This window comes from Protopterus annectens, chromosome 14.part0, assembly GCF_019279795.1.
Source record: "Protopterus annectens isolate FY-2018-M chromosome 14.part0, PAN1.0, whole genome shotgun sequence".
NCBI classification, from domain to species: domain Eukaryota; kingdom Metazoa; phylum Chordata; order Ceratodontiformes; family Protopteridae; genus Protopterus; species Protopterus annectens.
Window position 1 is genome coordinate 81,023,552 of NC_056748.1, and position 21,672 is coordinate 81,045,223.

Below are 21,672 nucleotides of genomic sequence, written 5' to 3' on the forward strand. Positions count from 1 at the left end.
ACAAAGCCGAACTGGGTAGGATCTAGTGTTTGTAGGTCCCCAATGTCTTTGTTTATGAGCTCCATGATGATCCTCTCCATAGCCTTGCAGACTAAACTAGTCAGGCTTATGGGGCGATAGTTTCCAGGGTCCGTAGAGGCTCCACCTTTGTGGAGTGGGACCACTGTTGCTGTACGCCATTCTGTGGGCACATATCCTGTAGTGAGGCTGAGATTGTATAGCTGTTTTATTTGAGGGATTAGTTCCTCTTGTAGTTCATGTAGGATGCAACCTGGGATGCCATCTGGTCCCATGGAAGCAGTGTTTTTTGCTTTGGAGAGGGCAGCCTTCACCTGAGCATCTGAGATGTTTGGGAGGAAGCCCTCTGCCGGGATAGATACTTGCTCTTTTGGGGGGGGGGGGTTTGCACTGAACCTGTCTGCCAGGATATTGGCGATGTCTGTGGGTTCAGTGTATTTTTTGTTGTTTAGAATCAACTCAGAACAAGTCTGGGAGTTGCATCCCAGGTTTCTAACATAACTGAAAAAAGCCTTATGATTGTCTTTGGTGTCCTGTGCAATTTTTCTCTCGAAGCTGGCCTTGGAGGATTTTATGAGGGATCGTAATTTTTTGCTAGTACTGATCAGAGATGCCTTCCCTATTAGAGATTTTGCTCTATCATGTAGTAGCTTCCTCCTTCTGTTGTGCAATTTTGTGAGGTTTCTGAGTGTACTTATTTTTAGGTTACATTTAGGAGGCTGTTATAGTTTTAGATAGGTAATTTTTAAAAGTCTCAGCATATGTAGGTCTGTGTGTTTTGTCTGAAGTGTGTGTGACAGTTATAGCATGATGTTGTCTGTTACTGCCAAACTGTTTGCTATTTGTAGTGGCTGTATGAGAGAGCTTAGCCTCCAATAACATTATCTAACTACATCTCTCACAAACTCTGTCAGTATTAGGTTGTTGTCAATAAACGAGACAATTGCTGCATTGTTTCAGGGTGCCCATTTCAGCTGGCCTCAGAGACAGTTGAGAAGTAAAAATGCATGGTTTCAGAAGTTTACTAATGTGTATTGCTGGAGGACCAGTGGGGTTGGAGCTGATTATTGGAGTGCTGCTGTCTAAAACAAACAGTATAAGTCAACACATGTAGACCAGTAGGCCTCTTAGCTCAGACCTGTGGCTTTTCATGCAATTACTATTTTTTTGAATACTAAGAATTTATAAAGAAGGCTTTATACAGAAAGTCATGGTTCTATGTGCCTGAATCTATACAGAACAAGGTTAAATACCACTGTGCAATGTGCAGTATCACTCAGACATGAGTAACTTATTGAGGAAGAAAATTTCAAAAGAATTCAAACAGTCCCATGCCCAATAGTAAAATGGCACACTATCAGGTTCTTTTAGCAACCACAAGCTCAGAAATGACTTGGTTCCTCTTTACTCCCACTTGAATATAAAACCAAAGCCTTAACTATAGATCATAAACATAGCCAACAATAAGTGTAGAGCTTAGAATTTTGGACTGTAACAATGTAGAGTAAATGCAAAATAAATGCAATAAGTACTTACTAGAGATATTTTCAGGCTGGTAGCTTCACCAATCGAATGTATATTGAGTAGCTCTGAGTAAATGAGCCAAGCATCGTGCAAAAGTGAGTAAAGTATAGAGGCAGAGAAATTCAAAAAATCCCATTTGTCACAAATGCTATGTTTTGGGTGCTGTGCTGACTCTAAGGTAGGATACCTCAGAGAAAAGTTGAGTTTCTGTTTTTTTTTTATTTACTCTTCTTTTTACTCTGAGTTTATGCATATTTAGAGTTATAGTCACAGAGCAGGGTTTGGAGATGAATCTGGCATATTGCAGGGGCAGAGGTTCATCTTCCCAACAAGAGTGCTGTGTTATTTGCATGCTTTGGGCAACACTGTATCCCATCATTATTATATGCTTTGAATTGTTTGAGTTCCAGTTTAAAAGGACTCCCTATTTTATTATGAACCCACAAATGACTGCAGCAAAAAAATATCACTTCTTCATAGGTTCTTTTTCTAATAAAAAGATTTGGCAGATGCAACAGAAACAGCATCATTTTGTTCCAGAGTGTTCTCTGCACTACTTACTTATGTTTTCCTTTAAGAGCTATGCCTTTGAATATTTTTTCTGTTTGACTACACATTTCCATTTTTATTTAAGTTTAACATGAATAGTAAAAAACAAAAACTAAATTTTATGTGCGCCTGTTAGCTAAAAATTTAACAGTTACTACTGATATTTCTTCAGTAAAATATTTATAGCTGTAATAATAATCTTTGGGCTTCTATTACAACCAGCCAGAACTTTCTGCAGTTAGATATCCTCTGCATGAGGTAAATGGGTGTCTCAGTTAATTACATTAAACGCATCAGGTAACACAATTCCTGCATAAAAACAATGTTGATGGGTGATATTTTAATTTTTTTTTAAATGCAAAGTTTGTTGCATCCAACAACAAATACAAATGTACAATAACACACCATTTCACAGAAGAAATTGACTATTTACAATGTAAACTATTATCCTCACACCCATCATGTTTTTAGTCTGTAGACCTTCTCTTTGTCTCAATATTTGACACCTAAATTCTTCCTCTTCAGATTGCTTCCTTGCAAAATCCACTTCATCAGTTCTATGCATTTGTCATTTAGACTGCAAGTTTATTATTTACACTGTTTAAATTAATAACATAAAAAATACAAACACTAAAACTCTCAGACAGCAATAATAATAGTAATAGTAATAATAAAAGTAATAACGTATTGAGGTATTAATTACTGATGATTTCATTTTATCAATCACTTTTCAATTTATTTCATATGAGATGCTATTTTTATTATTTAAATATAAAACATTTGTTACCGAGTATCACCATTTACTGTGATGCTGGTAATCCCCCTCACTACTACTTCTTTGCTGCCTGGACATTGTCCATGGCAATCATCTTGCAATATATACTTTACAAGATGTCTTTCATGCTATTGTATTCTTAATCCTCTCTATTTCATCTGTTTGTAAAATAACACCACACTGTATTTTTTCTTTTACTTTCTACTCTGCTGTTACTGCTTTTTAAGTTACTAACATCAACAACAAAATACCAACTCCATCTTGTTACACTGCAACACTTTATCAAATCTCAACAGCATTAACTGCTTCTTGATCTGTATATCACTTTTGAAGTCTCTTTCTGGTATTGACTGCAACCCTTTTTTAAAATATTCAGTATATGACAAAACCAACATATGTATTTCCATACGCCCACCACCTTCTCTTCATACCTGTAACGTTACATCAATATTTGGAAACATCTTTCTTGACCATTGAGGTGCCTAAAAGGGTTTACATCACATGATCAAAACGAAATAACATCGAACACTATAACATCGAACTTAAAACTGCGAAAACTGAAAAATCCAAAAGCTGAAAACAGCAATTTTTTTTCCCCAGCACAAAACACAAAACACACAAACACTACTAACTATGTCTAATGTGGAGGGCTTCACCCCCCCACAACATGGGGGGCTGTGCCCCCCACACACCCCTACTTAAATATACCAACTCCGAGATTGCACAACAGTGGAGGAGATAGAGAAGCCGCTGAAACGGCCCACCAAATTCTTTCCCTGGGAAAGAATTCGATGTTCCGCGGCTTCACTGTACTCAGTCTTCGAGGTTTTGGGTTCACTATTATAACATTTGAGGTTTTGCAACTTCGATGTTATGATATAGACCTGTCTAAAAGAATAAGACAATTGTATTCAAAATTTCTAAAGCACTGTGACTTATTAGCAGATTGTGGCATCCAGCATATAGTTTCCTTATTTTTTTAGGGGTGGGGGCAAGATGGTTGCCAAGGAGTAGACAGCTAGCAGATTACAGCTCCTCACACGCCATATGCATCTGGAATTTAAATAAAACGGTCTACCAGAGTATGCCATCAGGGGGGAAAAAAAACTAAACTACTGCAACAGTCTATCAGTAATATTACCTGATTCTGTGAGCTTAGGAGTATCTTTCTTCTATGATGAAATTTGGTGCCATCTCTCTCTCTCTGCGGCATGGGTCTGTTTGGCCAGCTTGGCTTCCAGATGTTCTGAACAAAAAAAAAAAAAAAAATAAAAAAAAAATAAAACAAAGAAATTCATGAAAGTACCAGCTCATGCCTCTCTTTTATTCATTGCAATACTTTTATGCAAGAATGTCTCAATCGCTAGAGGAAATGGGGACTCAACTCTCAAGGTCAAAGCTGCTTTCTCCAAAGAAGTAACAAGTAAGAGACATAAACAGGCAAACAAGGATTAAAAGGAAAATATTTCTATGAAATCTAAGCTGGAATAAAATTTTCTGTTAGATGATCCTTCAGTATGTAGTGGATAAAATTTTCAAACATATACTTCAATGAACTATACCCTGTAAGACTTTTACAAAAAAATGGACATGTACAAAAACCACATTGCTTCATGCAAAGACCACATTGCTACTATAGAAAAAGCTAATAAAGGGCACTCTACAAAACTGAAAAATATTGAGGACAAGATAATTGACTTGGAATCTCATAGCAGGAGAAACAACATCCTTATTAGAGACTATGTTAAAAAATAGAATACCATGTATTTGCTCAGCTACTGGAACAAGTCAAATAAATTACGATTGAAAGAGCACAGAGCACTGCATAAATAACAGGAAGAAAACAAACCAAAACAGATATATTTAAAACTTTTAAATCACAGAGATGCACAACAACAAATCCTATTGTCTAAGCTAAAACGCATTTCTCATGGAAGGACTAGGCACTATCTTTTGCACAAGATTTGCTGCTACAAATTAAACCCGAAACACAAAGATTAGCACCATTCTTCTCTTACTTACTACAAAGAAATATTCATTTCCAAATACAGTATCCAGCTGCCTTATTGTTCAACTATAAAAATAGCAAGCAGGTCATAAAAAAACGTTTCCGGATACCAATATATATATATATATATATATATATATATATATATATATATATCTAGTTTAAATAATCGAATTACCACTTCGTCAAATCACAGATGATTGAGACCATGTTGCAGAAAACTTAATTTAGTGAACTCCCAGGACATTGGACATTGTATTTTACTGCCAGGAAACTAACCACTTGGCCACCATGACAAACTTTGCCCTTTTCTCAGCTGTAGTGTGATCTTAGAGTTGGTCTATTTAGTTAGTGGGAGTGGAGAGGGTGCAGCACCCCACATGGGGGGGGGGTGGTGGCAAAATCCACCCACTTTCGTGGGTTTAATTAGCTTTGGCTTGTATTTTGATTATTGGGGGAAAAGTGGTTAGTTTCCATCCAGCAAAATATGATGTTCCGGCAGTTCGTTGAATTAAGTTTTCGACAAGGTGGTCTCGATTTTCTGCAATTCAATGAAGTGGTAATTCGATTATTTAAAATAGATCCATATATATATATATATATATATATATATATATATATATATATATATATACATACACACACACACACACACACAGATATATATATATATATATATATATATATATATATATATATATATATATATATCTACATGCATACTATATATATCTATATCTATCTATATCTATATATATATATATATATATATATATATATATATATATATGTATATAATATATATGGATTCACTTTATAATCGAAATCCTAAAATACCGAATCTCAGAATTTCGAGACCATAAAGCCGAAAGCTCTAAATACCGAAATCCAAAAAGTGCAAATTTTGAAATCACGAATCCTACACTAACCAGACACAACACACATACACAAGCAAACACCTTCCCCCCCCCACACACAAACACACAAACCTACACTACATACACCCCACACCCCCCCCCCTACTTAAATATACTAACTCCAGGGTTGCACTACACGGACAAACACACGAAAACACCACCACACACCTACATTCCCCTTGCACACACACATCACAGTCACAACACACACTGACACACACTAAAGCCCTTAATCAACACCCTTAAACATACAAACTTACCTGAACTTCCATTAAAAAACCGCAACACCAGAAGCGCTACTTCAACATCTCCGAACGTCGGGATTTTGAAATTCGCACTTTTGGGGTTTCAGTATTTAGAACTTTCGGCTTTATGATCTCGGGATTCTGAAATTCGATATTTCAGAATTTCAAGATTATAACATGTTCCTATATCTATATATATATATATATATATATATATATATATATATGTGTGTGTGTGTGTGTAATAACTTTCTATTTTTTTCTCTAAATTGTCTTCTTTGTCTATAGTGTATTGTTATCGGTATGGTGGACAAACCTACTGGTTTCAAGAAATGCACTTCCTGTGGGCATAAAATACCCAATTCTGATGCCCACAGGGTGGGTGAGTATTGTTTAGACCATGCTCACCTTTAGAATTCTTATGAAATCTGTGTGGGTTTTAACAACAGGGCAATAAGTGACAGGTGTAATTAGTTTATTTTCAAAGGTATGTTGCCTGCTTCTTCATCTGCAGTTCCTTCTACTTCATGAGCTCAAATCCCCTTGAGAAGTCAGAAGAGCTTGGAGACCATGGAATCTAAGAAACACTCCCCTTCTTCCACTCTTGAGTTTGGAGCTGCCATCTAAAATGAAAAAGGTCTCGGATCAGAGCTTATTGGATCCTACTACCACTTTAGCCAAAAAGGCTTTGAATTTGGCTTTGTTGGATCTGGTTGCATGCTAGAGCAGGTCTCCTCGGATCCAGTCTCCATGCTTCTTTCCAGAGCCAGTTTCAACAAGATTGGGGTCCCTGTTCATGCAGCAGTGTCCTAACAAGACTTCTTGTCCTCCCTCAACATCCTCTTCTATCAGATCTTTCCATAGTCTTTTGGAGTTTGATGTGGATAGGATAATGGGAAAGTTTCTTAAAGCTCAGATCCAGATGGGGGTCCTCCAGGCTGCGTCCCCCATCAGATCCGTGAGTCTGCAATCTTAATACTCTTTAGGGACTCCTTCTCTGCTCCAGTCTGTTGTTTCAGATCTGTCAGATATGAAGATCTGGAGAGTCAAGGTGTTGGATCCATGAATAATACCTTCATCAGCTCTGACTTTTTCCCTAATCTGTTCAGCTCCAAGTGTTTTGGAGCAGATTGAGTCTCAGAGCCAAAGTGCTGGCATTGGGTCTGGGGAGATGACTTTGATTCTGAGGGTTTCAGAGCTGTTGATTTCCCCTTAGTGCCTCAGTGTTGGACAGCTCGGGTCCGATTCCCAGGTCTGTATTAGGTCAGCAAAACTGCATTATAGCGAATGCCATTTTGCAGACACAAGTAGACAGAAATCCCAGAATAGCGAAGGCTCAGGTCAGCAATTTTTTTCCCAGGGAAAAAAAGTGCTCGGCTTGAGCTGTGACATTGCCCTTTACCCCACTGTAGTGCGATCTTGGAGTTGGTATATTTAGTTAGGGGATTGGGGTGTGTGGGGGTGAAGCCCCCCACTTTATATTTTAAATTGTGTGTATGTGTTTTTAGTGCAAGTGATTTCTTTCCCAGGGAAAGAAATCACTGTTTTGAACATTTGTGGTTTAGTGAGGTTGCTGATTATATGTCAATGAAGAGTTGTTCAATGGAACGCCTCTTTGAGCATTTAATATAGACCCTGATTCCCTCCTTGGGGCGGAACCCAGAGGGAGTGGAGAGTTAGCTGATCTAAGGGCTTCAGGTCCTGGAGGCTGATTTCCACATCGCCTGCCTTTGAGGTAGTGGAAAGGGTTTTCTTCTGTCCAGGAGATCCTTCAAATATCACCTCTTCAGATCCTATTCCCATTCCAACTCCTGCTAAGTCTCATCATCTTACTCCAGAGGGTCAGCCAACCAGTAAGAGCCTATAGATAGTCCCTGCACAGGCACTCCCCTTTCTTCTGACACTTCTCCAGAGTACCCCACTGAAGAGGTTCCTCAGAACTTACTGTGCAAAAGAAGGCATTTAAATTCTCCTCAGGAATCATTGTCTGAGGACACTGATTTTGATGAAGGAGAAGGGCCCCCCAGATCTCCGTCAGAAGACATCTCGTTTGGAGACATTTTAGAAGTCCTGCACCAAAAAGGTCAGTGGTCTTCCCAGAACCCTTCTCAAGAGGACTCAGTGTTCCTGGAAGCTTTTGGGTCTGGCCTGTCCACATCTTGGGTTATCCATGCGGTTGATGAGCTTGTCGACCTTGTCTCCTCCCAGGCATGGAAGTAGATGGATTCCATAGAGCCCATTCTTAAATGCCCGGATAAGATTCTCATTGCACCACTAGACAGAAAAATTTAGTCCAAGAGGATTCCTGTAAATGCCATGGTTGGTGCGGCAGCCATGAAAAAAGAGGTAGCTGAACAGAGCTCATCTGTTTATCAACCTAACAGAGAGTCTAGGGCTTTGGACAGATATGGAAAGTGAGTCTATGCATCAACAACCTTTGATATAAGATCGCTGAATTACATGTCATATTTTACTAGGTTACAGAGGGACTTAATAAAGGAACTCTCTAACTGTACCCCTGTGTCATGTTGGTGGAGGAAATGAAAGCTTATTCATCTGATATTGTCAGTTTTTCATCTTTGTCTCGCATATGGGTTTGGATCAGAGCCCTCGGATTCAATTTGGACATTAGCAAGCTCGTGGAAACCAAAAAACTCTTGGATACCTCCCCCTTACCCACAGTGCATCTCTCCCAAATACCTCAGTCTCATTTGCCACATTGCAAAGACATGGTCGTCCCAGCTAGCTCTTCGTGTCAAGTTGTATTTTTCAAATTTATTCCTTGTATTTCTTCAAATTCTTAAACATTCAGTATTATAATTCTTGTCTGTCTCTCCCCTGAGCTTCAGGACATTTTCTTGTGGTGACTGCTTCTTTGTTTGTATTATTTTCACTTCTTTTTCTTCCTGGCAATAACCATTTTTTATAGGTTACTTCCCTCCTCTTTACCTTAATGGTATTTCTTACCTACTGTTGTTAGTAGGTGTTTTCCCTTTCCCCTTATCCCATCTATCTACCTTAAAAAAAATAATAAAATGTCTCTCCTTTCCTGTTTATTCCTGAGCAAGTGTGTCTGTGTGCATGTTTTCTCTGGCCTTCTTCTTCTGTCATGGCAGAGAAACAGGCTGGTTTCAAGAAGTGCACCAAATCTAGGCATAAAATTCCTTTTATCGATGCCCACTCTTTGTGTGTGTATTGTCTGGGGCCTCTACAATTACAAGAGTACTGTGTGATATGTCACTGTTTTAATAATAGAGCCTTAATAGATCATAAGAACAAGCTTATCCTAAGGGGCATGTTACCTTCCTCCTTTGGTGAAGCTATTTCTGGAGGCAAAGAAAAGTCTAGCTCTTCTTTTCATGTTAAATTGGCTCATTTGAGCCCTGCTTCATCCTTTTCCTCCAGATTTTTAGACAAGGCCAAAAAGGACCTTCTTTGGCACTGACAGATATTTCAGAGCTGAAGCCAAGAAAAAAAAATCTCCCTTGTCTGGGGAGTCCACAATTCAATCAGAGCCTTCTGCTCCAACTGTACTCCCTTGGATATGACTTCTTTGGCTCCAATCTTATCTAGCAAGGATGGGTCAGATCCGTTGGGGCCGGATCTGACACTTATCCCATTCAAGCCAATCATGCCTTTACTGACGGTAAGGTACTCTCCATCTCTTGACCCAGTTCCTGACCAGGTACCTTCCCCCCCCTTCTATCATGGCCAAGATCCCCTTCTACTTCATCCTTCTGTTCAACCAGGAGTCTGACTGAAAAAGATGTGGAACAGAGGGTGCAGAAGATTTTATGGGTACAGAATATCACTAGGTCCCCCTCGACCTCAACCCATTAATTTATGGGTATACATAAGTCATCCACTCCCCCTCTTCCCACTCCTCCATCTTTGGGACAAGCTTCAGAGCCCATGGATTTGATATGCGTGGTGCCTTTTAGTTCGGTCCCAAAGTTGTCTGTTTCCTCAGATCAGATTTTTGCTCAGAGCTTGTTGGCTTTTTTATAGCTGGAGAACTCCCAGAGCCGAAGCAAGCATTACAAACCTCAGGAGCAATTGACTCCCAGATCCTCAAAGCAGTCACTGCCCCTTGTGGCCTTGGCAAAGGTGAGTTTGCTTCTGGCTTCATTCCTGGGCGAGCTGTGTTCTGGACTGGAGGGGTCTCTGTCCTGAACCTACGGGGCTTTGGAGAGGGCCATTGCTGCCACTGCATTGAAAAATGCACCTGCCCCCTCGGATCTATTATCCCATGTAGATACCTGGCATTTTTCTTCATCCCACCTTATTCCACAGGGACAGCAGGAACCTAGGCAACAGGGTACCCATCAGGATACCCCAACTCTTCAGATACCTCCCCAGGCTGTCCCACTGAGGAGGTCCCTTGGAAAAGGTTATGCAAGAGGAAGCTGTGATGCATACACCCTTGGCCAGTAATAAAGGTGCCTCAATCCTCACCACTAGCACCAGTGAGGGCCATGCACATTGGGAAGGATAACAAGTACACACACAGTAAAGAACAATTTCCCTTAAACTTTGCCTGAGAGGGTTAGGTCTATCTGAGTATACCCTACCCCATTCCCTGTCTTGAGAGCCCATCTGCATTGGCATTGCTAATCCCACTGTGGTGCTGCACCAACATATCATATGGTTGCAACCCTAGGCTCCATCTTAGCAACTTGGCATTTTGCTGGCTGGCTTGGTGTAACCATGTTAGGGGATTGTGATTGGTAACTACAGTGAAATTTCTTCCATACAGATAAGGCTGAAGTTTCTGCAGTGCCCACACTATGGCTAGACATTCCTTTTCTACAGCTGCATAGCATTCCTCCCTCAGTTGGAGCCTACGACTGAGAGAGACCACTGGGTGTTCTTCTCCCTCTGAAGAAATCTGGCTAAGTACAGCCCCCACCATATGGTTTGAAGCATCCTCCTGTACAACAAATTATTTGCTGTCATCTGGACTGGCTAACACAACGTGTTCTCCCAAAGCTTCTTTAAGCTTTTGGAGTGCCTGCTCACATGCTGTGGTCCACACTACCTTATCTGGCCTGATTTCCTCATCAGGTCTGTGAGGAGAGCAGCTGTGGTACTATAACTGGGGACGAACTTTCAATAGTACCCTGCTGTCCCCAAGAATTCTCTCACCTGATTTTTGGTAACAGGTGCAGGTCATGCCTGAATGGCTTCAACTTTGGCAGGTTCTGGCCTGATGGCCTGATCTTACCACTCCCCACTCTATGTCCCAGGTAGGAGACCTCTGCCATACCCACCTGACATTTGCTGGGCTTAATGGTCAACCCTGCCCTCTCTAGTCTGCCAAGCACCTCCCTGACATGCTGAAGGTGCTCTTGCCAGGAGTGGCTGTAGATGGCAATATCATCTGGGTAAGCAAGGGCAAACTCTCTTGCTCCTGCTAGGATATGATCTACCAACCTCTGGAAAGTTGCTGGGGCATTTTTCTTCCCAAAGGGCATCTTTGTGAACTCATACAAGCCAAAAGGAGTCACAAAGGTTGACCTCTCTCTAGCACTGGGAGTCAAGGGCACCTGCCAGTAACCCTTGGTAAGATCAATGGTGGTAAGATACTTAGCCCCACCCAGCTTCTCTAGGGCTTCATCTGCCCTAGGCATAGGGTAAGGATCTGACTCTGTGTGACTATTTAATTTCCTGTAGTCCACATGCAACCTGGTGCTGCCATCCTTCTTTGTCACCAGCACAACTGGGGAGGCCCAGGGACTGTTGGACTCTTGAATTTCCCCTAGTTCCAACATTTCCTGTATCTCCTCCCTCAGAAACTCTGTTTGACTCTCTCAGGCACCCTGTAAGGAGCCTGCCTAATAGGCCTTTGGGGTCCTGTAGCCACCTGGTGCTGCACCAGATAGGTGCACCCCAGTTTCCCAGTGAACATGTCCCCAAATTCCTGTAACACTGCTTGGATTTCTCAAACCTGGGTAGGAGATAGCTGCTGGGACATTGCTACCCCTCCCACTGAGGTGTTATTTCGAGCCTCACTGAGGAGATCAGTCACCAGATCTCCCTCAGACTCCTCCTGCAATCCATTGCAAATTCTCAACACAAGACCTCCCTATCATGGTAAGGTTTCATTATGTTAACATAGTACATGTTGTGCTCCTGCCTCCTGCCTAGCAGTTCTACCATGTAGTTAACATCACTGCCCTTTCTTACCACCTTGTAGGGTCCCTCCTAGGCTGCTTGCAGCCTGCTGTGTCTGACAGGAACAAGAACCATTACCTGCTGTACTACAGCATACTCTCTAGCTCTAGCATTCCTGTCATACCAGACCATTTTTTGCTGTTGGGCTTTTGCCAGGTTCTCCTGGGCCAACCCATGAGTTCCCTGAGCCTTGTCCTGAGGTTTAGGATATATGGTGCAACAGACTCCTTGTGGGATTCACACTCACCTTCCCACTCATCTCGAATTAAATCTAGAAGCCCCCTCTCCCTATGCCCATACAACAACTCAAAGGGTGAAAACCCTATGGATTCCTGGGGACCTTCTCTGTAAGCAAACAACAGATGGGGTAAATATTTGTCCCTATCCCACTTAAACTGGTCTGCAAATGCCAGTAGCATGGACATGAGTGTAGAGTGTAACCTCTCAACAAGACCATTAGTCTGGGGAAGGTAGGGGTTGGTCTTCAGGTGCTTCACCCCACAGTACAAGTCAGCAGGTCTAACATGAAATTGGCACCTCTGTCAGTCAGTATATCTTTTGGAAAACCTACCCTGCTGAAAATCTCCAACAAAGCATTTGCCACCTTTTCTGCCTCAATGCAGGACAGAGCCACTGCCTCAGTGTATCTTATAGCATAATCTACTACCACTAGAATTAACTTTTCCCTGTGGAGGTTGGAGTACTCAGAGGCCACACAATATCCATAGCTACCCTCTGAAATGGCTCATCAGTCACAGGTAAAGGCATCAGAGGAGCTCTCACCATGTCTCCTGCCTTGCCTACCTTTTGGCAGTACTCACAGTTCCTGCAGTACCCTGTCACATCTCTAGAAATTTCAGGCCAATAGAAGTTCTGCATAATATGTCTCTTTGTACATTTTATGCCCATATGACCTGCTAAGGGAATATCATGGGATATGGCTAGAAGCACCAGATGGTAGGCTCTAGGCACTACCAAATGCTGTATTCTCTCACCTTCTAGCCCTCCCTCAGGGATCCACTCTCTATACTACAGTAATCGTTTGTCCCAGTATACAGATTCCCCCTTCCCTTGAGAATCAGGTGCCTCACTAGCTACCTGCCTCATGCCTTGTAATGTAGTGTCTGAGAGCCGAGCCTGTCTCTCTTAGTAACTCTTCCCAGTCCCCCTTCCACAGGAAGTCTGGCATCCTCTGACAGTGGTGCTTCACTGTCAGCCTGGGTACTACTTCGTACCTCTACCTTTGCAGTCACTCTGTCCAAGGGACTATCAGTACCCACAAGCAGCTGTGGCTCACCTCCAGTCTCACTGCTACAGAGTAGCTCCATCCCTGAAGTAACCACCTCACCAGTCCTGGCTGCAAGTATGTGGTCTGACTGGGTCTCAAAGGCTGACTACATGTAACTGCATGAGCACATGGTACTGCATTATCAAAATCATTCCCTATAAGGACATCTACAGGGATATCCTCAAACACACCTACTTTCTGGCTTCCTTTTCCACTCTACACAAAAATACCACACCAAGAACTTTATTACATAAAGCTTTCGGGTCTACACCCTTCATCAGTATAAAATAAATGCAACAATGCAACATTTAAATAGGAGAAACCATAAAATCACATGCTTCAGCCCATCCCACATCTTAACCAACAATCAAGCCTTAAAGCAACATCATATTGTAAAACATTATACATTATTATCCACAGATAAAACACTATATAGAATTCATAAAACAACAAAAAAACTTTTTCTTCACATATACAAAAACTAAAAACTTTGTAAAACATAATCATTAAAATGTCATATAAATCTAAACATCTAAACAAATCCTTTCACATAATTTATTTTATTAAGGAACACAAATAGTTATTTTATATAGAAAAAAATATATATTCCCTATAAAAATATATAAAAAAAAATATATAAAAAAATATATATAGTATTTTTATATATATGACTTTATACTATGTAATCAGCATACTAAATTCTTTCCCTCTGCTTCTTCACTAGTATGGGTTTTAGACTAACCACATTATTTAAACCAGGGGGTGTATCTGCCTGGAGCCTAATAATCCAGTCTAGTTCCTTCAGCTCTAGGGAATTATTTAAATCACCTTTCCTTATATTTATTTCAATTGTAGTTAACACCCTAAACTTAAAGCCATGCCTTTCACCTTTATCCATAACATGTTTACTCAACGCATTTGTTAATACTTTTCTCCTTATGTCGGATTTATGTTCCACTATTTTCTCTCTTAATTTTCTAGTGGTTTTACCTACATAAAATGATGCGCACATCATGCACGTAGCTAAATAAACCACCCTTTCCTCATTACAGGCTGTTATTGTATTCAAGACAGATGTTTCTCCATTTATTGGATGTCTGAAATTGCCTTCACCCTCATACAAATCATTGCAACAGGAGCAATTATAACATTTCCTTGTCCCTGTTGTCTTACATATTTTCTTAGCTCCCATCTCAAAATCTTTATAACATAGTTTTTGCTTTAGTGCCTCAGAGCTCTTGTAAGCAAACCTCGGCTTATCACCTACAATAGACCTTATCTCAGGCATGGCTAAAAGAATTGGCCAGTTTTTCTCAATAATACGACACACATTACGTGCATTTAGATTATACGTTGTCAAGTACCTCACTATCGTATCTGTCATGTGCAAACTTTCATTACCTGCCATTATACCCCCCTCGAGTATTGGCTTGTATTTAATATGCCTTTCATTTATTACTTTCTCACTTACTTTACCTATTAACTGCTTTGAATAGCCACTCCTCTCAAATTCTTGTGACATAGTCTTAACCTGTTCATTGAATATATCCTCAACTGTATTTAGCTTACTCATTCTAATGAATTGTGCTTTCATTATTCCTTTAAAAATGTGGGGGGCATGCATACTGTCCCTATTTACATATCTCAAGGCATCCACCTCTTTTCTAAAGACCTTAGATTCTAATTTATTCCCATTTTTAAATAGAGTTACATCTAGAAAATTTATACTATAACATGATGCTTCCATTTTAAACTTTAGAAAATCAGTTGACTCATTTAGATATTGCACATAAGATTTTAATTCCATAAAGGAACCTTTCCAAATAAGAAAGCAATCGTCAACAAATCTTTTATAGAACAGTACATTCTCATTAAGTCGATTACTCTTACTCAGTACTATCCTTTTCTCCCATTCAAATAGCACTATATTAGCATAGGTGTTGGCAACGGGAGTACCCATCGCCACACCTGTAAGCTGTAGATATGGTTCACTATCAAAAATAAAAACATTATGTAGCAAAACCACCTCCAGAAGGGCACAAATGGTTTCAATCTATCTTCCACTTAACTTCACCTCATCATTCAAAAAATTATGCACGGCATCATCCCCATAATCATTTGGTATAACGGTAAACAGTGAAGTGATATCCATAGTGACCATTACATAACCATCCACATCACACTTCAACTGCCAGTTATACAAACTATTTAAAAAATCATTAGTGTCCTTCAACACAGTGGAACAAATCCGTAAATACTTACCTAGTACACTCTGCAAATACTTAGAGATAGGCTCCGTAACCCATCCACCACCTGAGACAATAGGTCTCAGCGGTGGACTAACAATACTTTTATGTGTTTTCGGAATACCATAAATCTGAGGTATTCTCGGACATGGGACACTTAAATAATTAAATAGCTCGATAGTCAAATCATTACCTAGTTGCAATTCATATACAGCCATATTTACCTCAATTATTACTTTTTGTACTTCCATAAAAGAAATTCTTCTAAAAGTATTAACGTCACTTAGTAACTCTTTGAATTTTGCTAAATATACGTCCTTCTCCATTACAACAACTGCTCCCCCTTTATCAGCTTGCTTTATTATTATAGTGTTACAGGTTTGCAGCTGTTTTAGAGCTAAAAATTCAGAGTGTGTTATATTATAATATTTTTTATAAGCAGTACTTCCCTTGTAGTATAAACGTAGCTCATGTTCAACAATATTGGAGAAGGCAGTTAGAATGGGACATAATACAGGCATAAATACACTTAACCTTCTACATGCTGGCATCGACATCTCATTATTCTTAAAAATGAGTTTAAGGCTAACAAGTCGTACAAAGAGTTTTAAGTCTATTATAGCTTGAACGATATCATCCCTTGCATTAGGGATTAATTTCAATCCTTTATTCAAAAGTGATAACTGTGCCTCCGTTAACACAGCTCTAAAAAGATTCACAGTACCTTTATTTGGCCTGTCTACCTCCTGATAGACTTGTTGTGCACCAACGGGCTGTTGTTCTTCCTTTTTCCGGGTGCAATATGTTGCTGTTGCTGTTGTGGACGGAGTTCCTTCTGTTGTAACTGTAAAACAACCTTCTCCGGTTGTTTTAAAAGAAAAGGAGAAAAAGATGTAATTTCTCTTTGCACTACTCTTTTACTTGTATCCGCACTATTCGACGCCATACACTCCCTCACCTTGGGGCGTACAGCATCATCCTTCCTAGCGTCGACCACGCTAACAACGGAAGATGAATCCTGAAACACCCCTTCCCTTTCTATTAAAGGTGCAGAGTCTTTTTCAGCTAAGGAGGCTGAAACAGGAGTATTTCTTTTCGACAAAACATTACACTGAATAATAGAATCTTCAGTTGTCTCCTGTTGCTCGAACACATCGAGCTGGTCTAATAGATCTGTCTTTTTTCTATTTACAGGCTGCAATGCTTTTTTATTAGATGATATAATATTCTCTTCTCTCGGCCACGAGAAGATACGATTTTGTTTAAAATCATTCATGTCCCTTTGAAGTTTACTCCTTTTCCTTTGCTGCAGTCTCAAATCCAAGGCATGCATGCATGATAAAAAACTTTGATATATTTCCATCGAATCATTAAAGCATGGCAAACTAGTAATAACATTCTCCAGCAGTTCTATTTCTTCTATACGTTTACTCTCAATAGGCTTAAAGAATGTGCTCATTAGTTTCATATAATCTGCACTTAACTTAATTGCTGCCACTGCATTAACAGTTCATTATAGGTATTGCCATAAGAGGGCATTTTTAATATTCTTAGTTCTCTTGGCACAATACCTAACTCAAGGTATGCCTGAAAACTCAGTCTCTGCCATTGGAGCTGTTTATAAGTTTGCATTTTTTTCTCCAAGGTCAACAGTTGTTCTTTAAATTCTTTTACCTTTTGATCTACTACTACTGGTACTGGAGTTGTCTCGAAAACCATTTTCAGTAATGGATTCTCCTGCAGCCGCAACAGCTTCTTTACCGAGTTATTACATTCTCCTGATACAGCTTCCATAATTTTTCCACCACAATCACTACGACCACCACAGTTGAAGCTCTCTCGACCAAATTAACTACCACCACAGGCTGAATTTAGTATGCTGATTACATGGTATAAAGTCATATATATAAAAATACTATATATATTTTTTATATATTTTTTTTATATATTTTTATATAGAATATATATTTTTTCTACATAAAATAACTATTTGTGTTCCTTAATAAAATAAATTATGTGAAAGGATTTGTTTAGATGTTTAGATTTATATGACATTTTAATGATTATGTTTTACAAAGTTTTTAGTTTTTGTATATATGAAGAAAAAGTTTTTTTGTTGTTTTATGAATTCTGTATAGTGTTTTATCTGTGGATAATAATGTATAATGTTTTATAATATGATGTTGCTTTAAGGCTTGATTGTTAGTTAAGATGTGGGATGGGCTGAAGCATGTGATTTTATGGTTTCTCCTATTTAAATGTTGCATTATTGCGTTTATTTTATACTGATGAAGGGTGTAGACCCGAAAGCTTTATGTAATAAAGTTCTTGGTGTGGTATTTTTGTGTCGTTGAACTTTTTGGTAGTAGCACCAAAGTTGTTTCTTTTCCTTTTCCACTCTCCCAGTCAAGATGAACCCTAGCCAAAGGTATTTGGAATGTGGTCCCTCCTAAAGCTCTGACTGGAGTAGACTGCCCAGGCAAGTAGTGCTCCTCTCTAACAATTGCAGGCTTCACAATGGTTATGTCCACTGAGGTGTCTCTCTTAGCAATGCCCTCTTTGACATTCACTACGATAGGATATAACCTATTGTGGTTGTTTGGTACCCTTGTTGTCTCAAGACAACCTACTATTGCCATTTTGTCCTTCCCACTTACTGGCTTCCTCACCTTTTGTTCCCCACCTTGCTTCCGTGGACATCTATATGCCACATGGCCCACTGATTGCCTTCAAAACATTTAACCATAGGTCCTGGATGTGTACCTAGTGTCTTCCCCTGCTACTGTCAGATTCTGTTGGGGCAGTCTGGGCTGCCCACTATGAGTTCCTTTAAACCCATGAGCAGTACTGGGGGGGCTCTTTCCTGTGCAGGGATGCCCTGCTAGCTAGATATAGGTCTCCCTTCTTCCACAACTCATGTGAAATAGCACATTGTCTATCAGCTAAGCAGATCCTCATGTCCTCAGGCAAAGTGCTAAGGGCTTGTTCCCTCACCACAAGGTCTGCCAGCCCTTCAAAAGTGGTGAGCTGACATCCACTCACCCACCTATGAAAATAAGTGCTCAGTTCAGCAACATATTCACACACACTTTCATCTGCCTTGCGTCTATGCTCACAAAACTTTTTCCTATAAGTTTCAGGTATTAGCTTAAAAAATTCTAACAAACAATTCTTTACAGCATTATAGTTAATACAGTCAATGTCGGATAATTTAGAAAGTGCATTTACAGCTTTACCATGCAGTAAGGGGTTCAGGAACTGTACCCAGAGCCTTTGGTCAACATCATTCTGTTTACATACCCACTCAAACATGTGAATGAAACTATCAAAATTATCCCCCTCTATAACCTGTGGAAGAAATTTACTGACCTTTTTCTGCTTCTGGGGTCCAATTACTCCTTTCCTCAATTACCTGCATGACTCTGGCAAAGAGTCAGCATCTCATTTTCTTGCAGCCTCTGCCTCTCCTTTTCCACAGCTTCCATTTCCAAATGCCTGGCCTCCAACTCAAATCTCTTTAGCTGCAGATGGATTTTAAGTCCTCTGCAGGAAGGTTGAACTGTCTATTCTCTGAGTGTTGTACAGCTCCACGGCCTGTCTGATTGTCCTCATGATTGCTGTTTTCTGATGCAGCTTTGACCAAAGCTGCAATCATGTCTGCCTTAATTAGGTTTCCGTGCATCAGTCCCTTAGCCTGGCACATCTCAGCCAACTGGATCCTTGTCAGCTTGCCATACTCCTCTGCTGACATGCTTGCCTGCTCTCCTTGACTAACTAAGCTAACAAAAGAAATAAAACAATTGTGATCTGAACTCTGAATGTTCACTGCGTGGCTGATTTAGAGTACAAAAACACCTTCAGTGATCAGTGTGCACAAGCTACAGGAATTCACTATCCCACTACTGCCACCAGTTAATATGTGACGCTGGTGCTCCGGCCCAGTAATTAGGGAGCCTCAATCCTCACCACTAGCACCATTGAGGGGCGTGCACACTGGGAAGGATAACAGGTATACACATAGTAAAGTACAATTTCCCTTAAGAGCACACATAGATTACAGTCAGTGTGGGGCTGGTTTCTCCCTTTCTATCCAGATCCCCAATAAGACTCCCCACTGGCACAGCTATAGGGTAGTCATCAAGCCAAAACCTCCAGAATCCTCTCTGTCCAACCAGTGCTTCGTGTCCCTGTCCAAGTAGCTGACACACACACACACACACACACACACACTTTGAGATATGAGTTATATACAAACACACAGACACTCCTGGGGAAGGGTGGCACGGGTTCCCCAGCTATGTCCCCTTCTCTCCAGACTATAAGGTAGAAATCACTGCCACCAACCACAGATATCAGCTACTGTAAGGCCCTTCCCAAAGGGTAACCAATTTCTCTGTGCAATATTACTGTTATCCAAATAGTGTGACACAGGGCTAAAGATATTGGGAGTGGCTTGTACAGTATCACCAAATACATGCAATGTACTCTTAAGAGTTTAAATTACCTTGCAAAACAACCACAGTTGAAAGGTTTACAAATATTTAATAATAAATAATAAAAACACAAAACAATACTTATTACTTTAACACAATGACATTACAGAGTTCAGAAATCACAGGAAAATGCTTTAAATAATACTGTAGAATAGTCTGACATAAATATAGAAAACAGCTAGACTAATCTGTCTGTTTCTATCTATCTCTAAGAGAAATCACTGTTCTAAATAAATATCTTACTTACAGAGCAAACAAGTGCTGGTGAGTGGATGTTCTTCAGACAAAATCCAAAATGCTCAAATATTTCTCTCGGAGAAAGTTTTAAATTGATAAATACCCAGTACTGCTGATTCATTTCACATTACATAATTTTTACCACTTCTTTAGTTCCCAGGCTAACAGAAACTCAAAATTTACATTTCTTAGTAAGCTGCACCTGGCCAGGAAGCCACAGCAGTAAAATACATTATACATGTAAAGCCTTGGTAATATCTCTTAAATCAAGACAGTAGAAAGAATTTCCTGGCCCAGACAACCTGTCTCTGAGCTTGAGATAAAGCAGTCATACAATGCTTGACTTATCAGCTTTCTTCCAGCAGAGTGCACTGTGGTTACATTTTTGAAGCTCAGTATAACATATAGTTTAATCATAACATATAGTTCTCTTTACATTTGTAAACCAAGCCTGTGGATTGTATTAATATTTACAAATGACATAGAATTATCTACAACATTCTATCTAGCTATGCTGGTAGCCTTCACAGAAGCATTTGGACTCCATGGAGGAGTCAGCCATCGAAGATACTGACCTCGATGAACGGGAAGGTTCCCCATGGTCACCCTTGAGGACATTTACTTTGGGGAGATTCTAAAGCTTTTCAAGCAGAGGGGTGATGTCAGTCCAGCAAACCTTTCCATGAGGAATCGGTGTACCTGGCCAACTTTGATTCCCACCTGTCTACCTCCTGAGTGATTCTGCTGACTGATGAACTCATATACTTGATCTCAGAGTGGGTGTGGGAGACCCCAGACTTCATCAAGCCATTTCCCCGGAGACCAAATAGGATTATACCCACTTCCTCAGATAATACTTTCTGGACTAAAGGGGTTGCAGTAGATGCCATGGTCATGGCAGTAGCAACCAAGAAGGAACTTTCTGAGGAGAGTTCCACTATCCATCCTCCTAATAAAGACTCTAGGACTATGGATAGATGTGGGAAGCATGTCTTTTCCTCAGCGACCTTTGCCTTGCGGTCACTGAATTACTTATCTCATTTCACCAGATTACAAAGGGATTTGATCAAGGCGCTCTCAGATACCCTTCAAGGAACAGTAGCTGAGGGAGCTAAAGAAAAAGTAACTTCCCAGTTAGCCACCCTACACTCAGTTGCCAACTCTTCCATGAGGCTAACAGCCTATGCAGCAGAAGGAA

General features: G+C 40.1%; 1 protein-coding gene across 32 annotated transcripts in view; it reads left to right on the forward strand.

Moving 5' to 3' along the window:
* The window catches only part of KCNMA1 (potassium calcium-activated channel subfamily M alpha 1), a 4,085,072-nt gene that overhangs the window by 1,964,717 nt on the left and 2,098,683 nt on the right, over positions 1-21,672 (forward strand). The gene's annotated exons all lie outside the window — the stretch shown is intronic.